The 13,286-nt window shown below is 39.4% G+C and overlaps 1 long non-coding RNA gene across 5 annotated transcripts in view; it reads right to left on the bottom strand.

The window, feature by feature from the left end:
* Positions 1-1,654: 1,654 nt before the first annotated feature.
* LOC110143201 (uncharacterized) overlaps positions 1,655-13,286 on the bottom strand; it is a 36,912-nt gene continuing 25,280 nt past the window's right edge. For 3 of the 5 annotated variants that reach the window (XR_011491884.1, XR_002315535.2, XR_011491886.1), the window contains 2 exons: positions 13,227-13,284; positions 1,655-4,887 (listed from right to left, as the gene is read on the bottom strand). This is a non-coding gene — a long non-coding RNA (uncharacterized lncRNA). Of the gene's footprint in view, positions 4,888-9,724; positions 10,095-12,102; positions 12,346-13,226; positions 13,285-13,286 lie in introns of those variants that run through there. The other 2 variants (XR_011491885.1, XR_011491887.1) reach the window with 2 other exon arrangements.

Below are 13,286 nucleotides of genomic sequence, written 5' to 3'. Positions count from 1 at the left end.
ACCTTTGTGGTCTGCTTTTTATTATGCTGTCTAGGTTGGTCATAGCTTTTCTTCCAAGGAGTTAAGCGTTTTTAATTTCATGGCTGCAGTCACCATCTGCAGTGATTTTGGACCCCCCAAAAATAAAGTCTGCCACTGTTTTCACTGTTTCCCCATCTATTTGCCATGAAGTGATGGGGCTGGAGACCATGATCTTAGTTTTCTGAATGTAGAGTTTTAAGCCAACTTTTCCACTCTCCTGTTTCACTTTTGTCAAAAGGCTCTTTAGTTCCTCTTCACTTTCTACCATAAGGGTGGGGTCATCTGCATATGTGAGATCATTGATATTTCTCCCAACAATCTTGATTCCAACTTGTGCTTCATCCAGACAGGCATTTCTCATGATATACTCTGCATATGTAATAAGCAGGGCAACTATATACAACATTGGCATACTTGTTTCCCTCTTTGGAACCAGTCTGTTATTCCATGTCCAGTTCTAACTGTTGCTTTTTGACCTGCATACAGATTTCTCAGGAGGCAGGTAAGGTGGTCTGGTATTTCCATCTCTTTAAGAGTTTTCCATAGTTTGCTGTACATCCAAAGCTGTAAGAAAGATAAACATGTAATCTGGTAGGAAGGGAAGAAGGCAGTCAGGGCAGGATCTGTGCCCCTGGGAGGGGACCCAGAGGAAAAGAGAGACAACATGGGTAGACACTTGCCTTGAGGAGTGAGCAGTGAGAGCAGCAGGCCTGGCGCCCGGTCCTGGGGTCCTACACCAAGGAGACAAGCTCCCCTGGAGGGGTAGAGGATGACTGGGACTAACAGGAGAGCTGTGTGAAGCCTGGACTCCACTCGTGAGGAGCTTGTACTGGCTTGCTTTCAAGGAGGAGTCGACCCCAGGACACAGAGGTCACCCAGTCCTGGGGTTGAGCCTGAGTGGTAGGTGCTTGTCGTTGCTGGCACTTCACTCAAGCACCGCAGCCCAGATTTCTGAGAGCAGCCATAGCTCGCCTCCTGATACACGCCAAGGGGCCGTTCGAGCCCACCCACCCTGCAGTGTGGTCCACAGCGTGGGGTGCCTTGGAGCCTGGGGACAGGGAGAGGGCTGGGAGGGACAAACGGGACCTGCCCCTGAGGCTGCGTGTGAGTGGAGCGAGGGAAACAAACGCCAGCGCCTGCATGGGCGGTGCAGTGGGGACAGCTCAGACCTTTGTGCTCAGCATAAGCCAAGAGCTCACGTGGGCCCCACTTGCTTCAGCACTCACACCCGGCTCTGGCCTCAGCCTCTCCACTGCCAGCCCTACCCCCTACCACATGGACAACTGCCAGCATCAAATCCAGCTCTCACCAGAGGACTGGGAATACACAGTCTCTGTAGGAAAGCATCCACTTAAGGACATCCTTTCAAGACCACAATAGGTAAGTGTTTGACCTAAATTCATGGAGGAAGAGAAAGTTAGCAAAATGAAAGAGCAAGAGAAAGCTCCTGGAAAAAATTAGGAAACTATCAGATAAGGAATTCAAAGTGTTGATTGTAAAAATGTTAACTGAATTAGGAGAAAGAATAGATCTACACATTGATAATTTTAACAAGGAATTAGGAAATATACAAAGACTCTATCAGAAATGAAAAAGTCAATAGCTAGCATAAAAAGACATCAGAAGGATTAACAAGATTGTAAATGGAATTATTTTATTTTATAGAACTAATTTCTGAAGAAAAAAAAAAGTACATCAGAAGAAATTAATAACAGACTAAGTGATACAGAAGAATGCAAAAGTGATCCAGAAGATAGAATAAAATGGAAATTGCTCAATCCGAATAGCAAAAAGCAAAGCAAATTTCAAAAAATGAAAGCAGTCTAAGAGATTTCTGGGTGGGGTAGCATTAAGTGCACCAACATTCACATAGTAAGAGCCCCAGAAAGAGGAGAGAGAGAGGAGGGGATCAAAATGTATTTGAAGAAACTACGGTTGAAAACTTTCCAAACCTGAAAAAGGAAATAGATAGAAAACACAGAGGATTCCAAACAGAATGAATCCAAACAAACCCACGCCAAGACACATCATAATTAAAACAGCAAAAGTTGAAGAGAATACTAAAGTTGGCAAGAGAAAAACAGAGTCATATATAAGGGAATCGCCATAAGTCTATCAGCCGAGTTCTTTGCAGAAACTTTGCAGACCAGAAGGGAGTGTCATGATATATTCAAAGTGCTGAAAGGGAAAAACCTGAAACAATATATCCTGCCTAGAAAGATTCCTATTAAGAATAGAAAGATAAAGGTCTTCTCAGACAAGCAAAAACTAAAAAAAATTCATACTCTACCTTCTCTAAAAGAAATGCTAAAGGGTCTTCTATAAGTGGAAAAGAAAAAAGAATTTAACAGGAAAGGGAAAACCTCACTAGCAAAGGCAACTATATAGCAAAACACTGGGGATTAACTGCTTAAATAAGCCACTATGAAAATTAACAGACAATTGTAAAAGCAACAGTAACTACAATCAACAACTAAGGGATAAACATGCAAAATATGATTTCAAAACCACAAAGGGGAGAAAAGGGGAATACAAAGTATAGATCTTTTAGAATTTGTTTGAATTTAAATGACAATCTGTTTGAAAGAAATTCAGTTCATTGCTCAGTCGTGTCCAACTCTTTGTGACCACACGGACAGCAATTCGCCAGGCTTCCCTGTCCATCACCAACTCCCAGAGTTTACTCAAACTCATGTCCATCAAGTCGGTGATACCATCCAACCATTTCATCCTCTGTCTTCCCCTTCTCCTCCCACCTTCAATCTTTCCCAGCATCAGGGTCTTTTCCAGTGAGCCAGTTCATCGCATCAGGTGACCAAAGTATTGGCGCTTCAGCTTCAGCATTAGCCCTTCCAGTGAATATTCAGGGTTAATTTCCTTTAGGATTGGTGCAGTCCAAGGGACTCTCAAGAGTCTTCTCCAACACCACAGTTCAAAAACATCAATTCTTCAGCACTTAGCTTTCTTGATAGTCCAACTCTCACATCTATACATGACTACTGGGAAAACCATAGCTGTGACTAGATATACCTTTGTCATCAAAATAATGTCTCTGCTTTTATTTTTAATTAATTAATTTATCTATTTTAATTGGAGGATAATTACTTTACAATATCATGATGGTTTTGGCCATACATCAATGTGTCTCTGCTTTTTAATATGCCATCTAGGTTGGTCATAGCTTTTTTTCCAAAGAGCAAGCATCTTTTAATTGAAACAAGTAGATGCAGTTACAGGTCAGTGTCAACTTTGTAACCACAAACTAAAAACCTACAATAGATACACAAAAAGAAAGGAATTAAAAGGAAGAAACACAGACATACTACTAAAGAACATATTTGCAAATGATGGGGCCTACAAAGGGTTAATATCCAAAACCCTTTGGATATTTGGATATATAAATGACTAATACAACGCAGTATTAAAACAAGGAAACAAACAAATAGGCCAATCAGAAAATGAACAGAAGACCTAAACAGAAATTTTCCAAAGATGATATGCAAATGACTAACGGGAACATGAAAACATGCTCAACATCACTAATTATTAGAGAAATGCAAATCAAAACCACAATGAGATATCACCTCACACCTGTCAGAATGGCCATCATCAAAAAAACCTACAAATAATAAATGCTAGAGGGATGCACAAAAAAGGGAACACTGCTACACTGTTGGTGGGAATGTAAATTGATGCAGCGACTGTGGAAAACAATATGGAGGTTTCCCAAAAGTTAAAACTAGAACTTACATATGATCCAGCAATTGTACCCCTGAATATATATATAAATATACATATAATATATATGAAAACACTAAAAAAGACGCATGCACCCCAATGTTCAGAGCAGCACTATTCACAATAGCCAAGATATGGAAATAACCCAAGTGCACATCAATAGATGATTGGCTTAAGAAGATGTGGTATATATACATATATAATGGAATGTTACTCAGCTATAAAAAAGAATGATATAATGACATTTATAGCATGAATGCACCTATAGAATATTATTCTCTGTGAAGTAAGTAAGACAGAGAAAGCAAATACTATAGGATATCACTTATATGTAGAATCTAAAAAAAATAAAACACATATAAAGTAAGATATAAACAGACTCCCAGGTATAGGAAAAAAAAAACCAAAAACCTAGAGGATGTAACAGGAAAAAAGAAGGGGAAGACACAAGATAGGGGTATGAGATTAAGAGAAGCAAACTACTGTACATAAAATAGATATGCAACAAAAATATATTATATAGCTCAGGGAATTGCAGACCTTATCTTGCAATAACTTTGAATGGAATATAATCTATAAAAATATTGAATTGCTATGCTGTGTACTTGAAACTAATGTAATATTATTCCACTACCCATATTATAGCTTGATTTTATTTTTATTTGAGAGCCTTAATTTTTTCTTTACATCCTTTGTTGTGTCACATCATCTTGTTGTTTTTCAGTTGCTCAGTTGCTAAGTCATGTCCGGATCTTTGTGACCCCATGGACGGCAGCACATCAGGCTTCCCTGTCCTTGCCATCTCCCAGAGTTTGCTCAAACTCATGTCCATTAAGTCGGTGATGCCAGCCAACCATCTCATTTTCTGTCACCCCTTGTCTTCCCATCCTCAATGTTTCCAGAATCAGGGTCTATTCCAATGAGTTGGCTTTTCACATCAGATGGCCAAAGTATTGGAACTTTAGCATCAGTCCTTCCAATGAATATTTGGGGTTGATTTCCTTTAGAATGGACTGGTTAGATCTCCTTGCTGTCCAAGGGACTCTCAAGAGTTTTCTCCAGCACCACAGTTTGAAAGCATCAGTTCTTCAGCACTCAGCCTTCTTTATGTGTTTTTATACATTTTCCCTGAAAAAGAAAAGACTGTGGTAGAATGACAGCAGACACATTAAAAGAAAAAAGATCTCTAGGAAACATAGTAATTCCTGATTTTATTCCTCCCTCCAAGGAGGTACAAATAAAAACAGACTTCTGAAAAACTTGCAGCCTAATATATTCTACTTATGCTTCATATTAATAGACCACACTAAAATCAAAAATATCACTTACAAAGTGATTATCTACCCTAACCACATTCACAATTATTTTTGTAAGTATTTTCACCAAAGGGCTCTTGTCTTATCAAACAAAATTATATTAATTATTACCAAATATTTTGAAGGTACTTGACAGTAATTTTGGCCAGAAACCACATTTGCTAAAATGAGAAAATGTTTAGCATTTGGTCTACTTTAAAAGACAGATTTTAAATTATTTGTGGGGAAAAATACACTCAGCATATAAATATATCACTAACTCATTTTTAAGCAAAATTAAACTTTTTATTTCAAGTCAGGAAAAATCTCCTATAGGAATGAAATATTTAGTGGCTGAGCTAAAATGCGACAGTATTGATACATTTTTCTTGTAACAGCATGTTAGCGAGTATATAGGTGACAGGCCTTTTTAGTCATTGTTAGTGGGACTGTAAAATGATATAAACTGGTTGGAATAAAGTTTGACAACACATTCAGTACATTAAATATAGGATGTAAGTTAAAATACTACAAGAGTATTAAATAGAATGTTCTGTGGTGTTATCAAAGAAAATATTTAAACTCAGAAAAATTCCTCAAATGTATTAATGAAAAATAAGTTTTTTAATAAACACTTTACATATATACTCTTTCCTTTATTTTCCAGTGATTAGAAAGTTATATATTCTGTCTACTCATCTATTAATATCAATCATGAAATGGTATTTATTTAAACCCCAATGTATGTTGACTCAACTCTTTTACTCCCAATTTCCTATTTCCTTTATATTTCACTATAACTTCAAATTTGAAATTTAAATTATTATTGACAAACTATTTTTACTTTATTAATCTCCCTTTTCAAGAATAATTTTAACATGTATATTATATTCCTTGACTATATTTTGTGGTCAATATTTGAAAAAAAAAAGCCTTAAGGTTTAGGAATTTCATTTTTCACCACTCATTTTATTTACATCATATTCTTTCAGTTCTTTCATCTGTTATTTTGATTCATTTCTCATTTGGTTAGAATGTGTCCTCAATTTTTTCACAAAAGTTTAAATGGTCTATTTCCTGGGATCCTTTGGATCTGAGAACATTTTTTCTATCTCATTTGTGAATGAATCATAGCTTCTCTTTATTTAGAAACCTTGAATGACAATTTTTCATTCTCAAAGCATATGCAGATGTGGTTCTCTTGTGGGAAGCATTTATGAAAAGAAGAAATGTTTGACAAAGGCTTCTTCTCCCTTTCTCTGTTACCTTGTGGTTTGTGTGCTATAGTTCATAACATTATTTTCAAATGCTGGTTTTCCATTACAATAAGACTGGATGTAATTCTCCTTCCTTTGATATCTTTGGTAGGCATTTGGTGAGTCTTCATCGAAGACTCACTTTTTCTTCATGTCAGGAGAATTTTCTTCTATAGCTTCCTATTATTATTATTCCATTTGCTCTATTATTTTTCTGTCTGTAGTTCCCTGCCATTTTTTGCTTGTACTCACATACTGAAATGACCTATTTGTAGACCATTTTGGCTCTTTTTTCTTCCCCCTTTAACTGGAAGAAAGAAACAGGGAATATAGGGGTATAGTAGTGTTTACAGTCAGTGATCTCTTAGTGGTAGGATTAAAGGTAATGTAAAATTTTTAAACATTTTAAATTTCATGTGTCCAAGTTTTAAAGACATCTACAAATTATATATATATATGTACGTATATATATATATATATATATATATATATATATGGCCATACTATTATAGATTCTTGTGTTTTAAAATCTGAGGGAGATGTAAGATTCAATAAGTGATTTAGTGATGCTAATAATTATTATTACAATATCAGACAACAGGGGCTTCCCTGGTAGCTCAGTTGATAAAGTATCCATCTACAATGCAGGGGGCACAGGTTTAATCCCTGGGTTGGGAAGATGCCCTGGAGAAGGGCATGGCAACCCACTCCTGTATTTGCCTGGAGAATCCCATGGACGGGGAACCTGTTGGGCTACTGTCCATAGAGTCACAAAGACGTGGACGTGACTGAAGTGCCTGAGCACGCACACGTAAATCAGACAACAAACATACAGGTAAAATTAGAGAAGAGAGATTACATTGTCCAAAAAGGTAACAGTAAGATGAGCTCAAAATTATTTTTCCAGAGTGTGACGGGCTTTCATACTATAGTCACATATTTTGAACCCATGATATGAACCCCAGTGAAAAGTTTAAGACACTGTAGCTTTTCCCCAACAATAAGGAGATGATTTTAGGAAACTTCCACAGTGGAAAACTTTGCAATTAAGGAATTTATGACTCAGTGTGAGAAATAAAACTAGAATAAATTCCTGAAATCCCTCAAAAATCTATTTAGTTACAATAAAATAATAATGAATGGTGCAGAAATAATAATAATTGATATCTAAGCCTTAAATGTATAAGGATATATATTGAGCTCTTAATTTCCATTTATTCTTCCAAACAGTCCAGAAATATTTTAGAATCTCCTCTAATGCTGCAAATACTTTTAAAGTGTTTTTTATCTGTTTTGCACTAATAGACAAATTAGTGATATAGTGTTTATAGTGATGAATTGCTTTGTATTTATGTTCTTGCCTATGTCTGGGTCTTCTTCAAAGAATGATGACTTTTGGATTCTAATATCTGGAATTTTGTGATCCCCCACCTATCCCACTCTGGGTCCTGTCTTCATCAACATTTACTGGGTTAGTTTCACCCTTTACCTTATTATAGATGATTTCAGAGTGTGGCTGTAAGTGTTTATCTTCTGTTTATCTTCCTCTTTTTCTCTGATCTTTCAGTATTTTTCTCACCTGCACTGAGCCAGGAAATTTGACACTGCTCACAATTCTATGCATGTTCTCAGCTCAGGCCACTTTTCCTGCCACAAAAAAAGTGGCTGACCAGGTAAATCACTCAAAGCTCTGCTCACTGGGAAGAGCTTATCTTACTAAGGGTTTTCAAGCCACCTTTGACTATGGCTATGATGCAGCCCATCATCCTTTCATGGCTTTTCCCTTGGAAGATGATCCCTGATCATTATCTTTGAGATCTGGTTCCTCTATCAGCTTGTCTTACAGGAGATCCCATAAACTCATTGATGAGAGTTGAGATGGGGCCACTGGACTCTCTTGCAGCATATTTTATCCCTAGGAAAACCATCCCTATTTCATGCAATCAATCCCCACATTTCCCAATGAGTCAAAGCACCATCTGATTCTACTTAGGCTCTATCTTACATGTTCCTTTTCCGTGTAATGTTAGATCCCTGTGTTGCCTGCTTGATCAATATATAACTGAAAGAAGCCAGTTCATGATGAATGTTCTAGATCCATGGTCACTTGTTCTTAAACATTCTGTCTATTTCAGCACATAGAAGGATGCTGATATTTAATTTTTCATTGCAAATGCCATTCCCTTGTTTCAGAATCCTGGGGTCTTGCACCATGACCCTCCCACTGAAATTTGTCATGCACTCCTCTCAGCATCACTTGTCACCACTGACATAAGATTGTGTGACCCAAGTAGTTGGAATGCAAGCCCTGTAGCCTGCTCCTGAGGTAGATCCTTTTCCTACTCCAGCTTCCACTCAAAAATGATAGAATTTGAGTCAAAGTAAAGTTCCTAGTTGTGTGGATTTTATTAAATTGATTATACGCATTAGGTAGCACCCTCAAAGACTGCCCATTTATTTTGTCCCTAGGAAAAATGGGCCCTATTTCATCCAATTAATAATCTCTTCAATTCTCTGTGAGGCAAGGCCCCTTGGGTACCACCCCGATCTCACTCACTGCACAGCTGTCCCCGAATACCGGTGGTTAATGCCAGCACCTGGGATCTGTTGCTCTGGGACTCCGACATCCCACTGCTCTCAGTGAACGAGCAGAGTTGATGACGCAGGCGCCTTTCTCACTGGCATATTCACAGCAACCTCGTGCATACCGAGTCCTCTGGGCCCTGACTTAGAACATAATCTCCCATCCTCTCCAGCATGGGCTGCTTTGCTGAGCTTCTTAGTTCCTTCCTCGACCACCTGCCGGAGACATTCAGCTTTTCAACTTCACTCAGTGGGGCCATATTGCTTTCCAGGCTTCCAGAGCCAGCCTCCCAACAAGTTTGCATCATCCCCTGGTGTTGAATCCTACATCCTGACAGACTGACCCATTCTCTTCACTCTGCTGTATTCTAATCACCTTGATCAAGCACCCTCCAAATCCAGTCTGCAGGTGCCCCCCTGGTTTTTGCCTGTATATACTGATTTTCTTATTGCCCCTTTGGCACAAAGTTCTCACCAGGCTCAGGACATCTTCAGTAAGCTATGACTTAACCTCAGTTTTCGGTTTGGCAGCCAGAAAAGGAGGTAGTGGACCCAGTGGACTTAGCGGTGAGAACTCCTGGCCTCTTCCCATACAGGGAGAATACAAATTCTTAACAAGGAGAGATCAGCCAATTCTCCAGGCTCTGAGAGATTGAGGGGAGGGGGTCAACCATCTAGGGTGCATGAGATCGACGAGGGGTTAGTGCACATGAAAAATTAAAAGGAAAAAGGCAAAATTTGACAGGAGAGCCTCTGACTGCGATAAAAATCTAAGAACAATCCCACCAACAAGGAACTCCAGTGCAAAAAGACTGCCTTATTGAAGGACCCTGGTACTTTCTGCCGCATGTGGGCATTGGCTGGGGCTGCCTGGGAGGACAGTGGTCTCAGCTGGAAAGCTGAAGTGGTCCCTGGAGTCGCAATAACTGCAGGTTGTCAGCTGATTGTGTTCCTTGCCCCTTAATGGAAAAGTCTTCTATGAAAGGAAGATCTCCAAGGCTGCCAGAACCAGCAAAGTCCTCCGATGATGAGAACTTAGGGAGGAGGTATCAGTTTTGTAGGTTTCATCTCCCATTTTTCTCCAGGGCACAAGCTCATGGAGAGACAGAGAGACCAAAATAGCCCAACACCACACGCTGTTCTTTCTCAGGGATCCATCATCCAGTTTTTTGCAAGTTAAAAATATGCTCACAAGATTCAACTGCAAAATAAATACAAGAACTAAAATGATTTTCTTTAATATTATCCACTCACCATCTATTGTTTTTTACGACAGGCATAGCTTGTTTTATTGCGCTTGCTTTAGTGAAATTTACAGATATTGCATCTTCTGCAAATTGAAGTTGGTAGCAATGCTGCGCTGAACAGGTATGTTGATGCCATGTTTCCATCAGCATTTGCCCACTTCATGTCTCTGTCACATTTCGGGAGCTGTCTCAAAGTTCAATCTCAAACTTTTTCATTATTATTACGTTTTTCTGTTGATTTGTGGTCAGTGAACTTTGGTGTTACTACTATGAATCACTGGAGGCTCAGATGGTGGCTAACATTCTTTAGCAATAAAGTGTCAGGGGTCTCCCTGGTGGTTCAGACAGTAGAGAATCTGACTGCAATGCAGGACTCCCAGGTTCCATCCCTTGATCAGGAAGATCTCCTGGAGAAGGGAAGGGCAACCCACTCCAACAGTCTTGCCTGGAGAATCCCATGGACAGAGGAGCCTGGCAGGCTACAGTCCATGGGATCACGAAGAGTTGAACAAAACTGAACGACTAACATTTTCACTTTTCAGAGTTTCATGTGCTATAACAGTAAATTCTAAAAAAAAACTAGGTTATTGGAAAGAAAAAGAAAAACACACACTGGGACTTCCCCAGTAGCAAAAACTCCATGCTCCCAAAACAGGGGGCCTTGGTTTTATTGCTCGCCAAGGAAATAGATCCCACATGCTGCAACTCAGAGTTAGCATCTTGCAACCAAAGAACTCATTTGCAACAACTAAGACCCAGTGTAGTCAAATAAATATATACATGGTTAAAAGTAATAATAATAAAAAAAAAATTAAAAACATGCAAGATGTGCCTTGCTAGGTGCCAGGCCTGTGCTTCTCCTAGTCCGGGTCATGATTTATTAGTGGACTGAGAAATAAGCCCAGTGGTTGTGACCCACTTTATTTTTTTTAATAGAATGAGATAGGCTGGAACAGAAAATACCATTCTGTCTTTTGCACCGTAAGGGTAAATATCTTGTGAGAGTTTTGTTTCCATTAGCTGTGTGTGTGTGTGTGTGTGTGTGTGTGCTCACACTGGGTCACACTGTGCTAGGCCCACTGAGCACCGGCAACAGAAAGTGCATCTGAAACCAGCCACAGGACCTGATCCTTGCTCCTTCTTCCAATTAATTTCCACATGATTTCTAAGCCTAGGGTCAGACTAACTGATACAGCAACATACTACATTCTATCATCTCTCCCCATCAGAGAGGAAAAAGAGCTCTACGTAAAGGCACAAAAAGGTTTATGACAAGTAGGTATAACCATGAGATTTTAAAACACTCTTAAATAACAGGCAATTTACCCCCAAGCATCATAGTTAAGAGTCATTCGACTATGAAGATCAGAGAAAGTCAGGGCGGAACTTGGCAACTATTACAATGACATCACGTGTGCACCAAACTTCCATGTTAACTACAAGCACTTCTACTGTGAGCACATTATCAGTTCCTCTGGGCTACAGTTTTTAAACATGCAGTCTTCGAAAAAGCTCCTTTGGAATTCTGTGTTTTTATATAGTGAAAGCTGTTTAAGTTTCAAAATGAGTTGTATTTCCCTTCCAAGAGAGCAAAATATGACTTCTTGCTAATGACATATTAAAAGAGTATGCTGACTATAAATAGTGGATTTATTTTCCTTAAGACAGTAACATTTTCAAGAGGAATATGGTTATTTATAAAATGGAAACCATATCAGGGAATGGAAAAAGTTTGCAATTATGATTTAGCTGGCACGACCTTCCTTAGAAGCTTGACCTGTGAGTAAGATTGCCTTGACCTGTGAGTAAGATTGCCTTTTCTAGCTCACGTGGTTACCCAGCAGGATAAGAAGAGCTGATACTTATTTTTCTGTTATGTTTTCTCCTCAACTATGTTGAGATTTTTCTGTTGTAAAAAGTGATCGAGGGGCTTCCCTAGTGGCTCAGTGGTAAAGAATCTACCTCTCAATGCAGGAGACACAAGTTCAATCCCTGGTCCAGGAAGATCCCACGTGCTGTGGAGCAGCAAAGCCTATGTACCACCACCACCGAGCCAGTGTTCTGGAGACTGGAACCGCAGCTGCTACTGGGCCGACACGTGCCCTGGAGACAGGTGGAGCCACCGCCACAAGAAGCCCAGGCGCTGCAGCCGGAGGGAAGCCCCCGCTCAGCACCGCTAGGGAAAGCCCCTGTATCAGCAAGGGCCTAGGTCAGCCAAAAACAAAGAAATTCAAGCATCAAATCACAACTTGAGCTTTTACCCCAAGCGATCAAATCACAACTTCAGCTTTTGCCCCAAATCTACCACATCTGCTTTAATGAAAACCAAATCTGCCACATCTGATTTAATGGTAAATTTAGTAAAGTTTAAAGAAAGTTTAGTCGCTCAGTCAAGTCGTGTCCGACTCTTTGCGACCCCATGGACTGTAGCCTGCCAGGCTCCTCGGTCCACGGGATTTTCCAGGCGAGAGTACTGGGGTGGGTTGCCATTTCCTTCTCCAGAGGACCTTCCCGACCCAGGGATCGAACCCGGGTCTCCCACACTGTAGGCAGACGCTTTACCATCTGACCACCAGGGAAGTCCTAATTTACCACATGGCGTCTGGACACAACACCTTATATTCTTTTATTATTGATGTCGCTTTTTTGTTTGCGTTTGCTGTTTCTAATCCCAGGGCTGCAGCTGCCTCAGAGAAAAATAACCTCATTCCATGTGGGTATCCTATCCAATCCAAAAAGAATAAATTTAAAAGCATCTCTGAATTAGGGATTATATCAACTAACTTGAAACATATATATCCGTTTTATTTAAAGCACTAGGAAACTGAAATATTATAAAGGAGCATAATGCTCTATATTAATGGGATATAAAACATCAGACTCTGCTGTCTATATCTGTAAACATTATATACAATAGAATAAAAGGGTCAAAGGAGTGGTACTTGGGAATAGCCCTTAATCTATAATGTCTTTGGGACACATCTTGACTTTTAAAAATGGCTCTTATTCTTTTTAAGGGGGCAGAGTTAGCATCCGCAGTTGAACCAGGAAAAAGAAAAGCTCCACTCTACAATCTTTAAACTCACCTTTAGAACTGAGCATTTTTATAGAGGGCAACTTCCCACTTGCTGAGGAAATAATATCCT

The sequence above is a fragment of the Odocoileus virginianus genome, chromosome 16, assembly GCF_023699985.2.
Source record: "Odocoileus virginianus isolate 20LAN1187 ecotype Illinois chromosome 16, Ovbor_1.2, whole genome shotgun sequence".
Taxonomy (NCBI): domain Eukaryota; kingdom Metazoa; phylum Chordata; class Mammalia; order Artiodactyla; family Cervidae; genus Odocoileus; species Odocoileus virginianus.
This window is presented reverse-complemented; position numbering and strand designations above follow the sequence as displayed.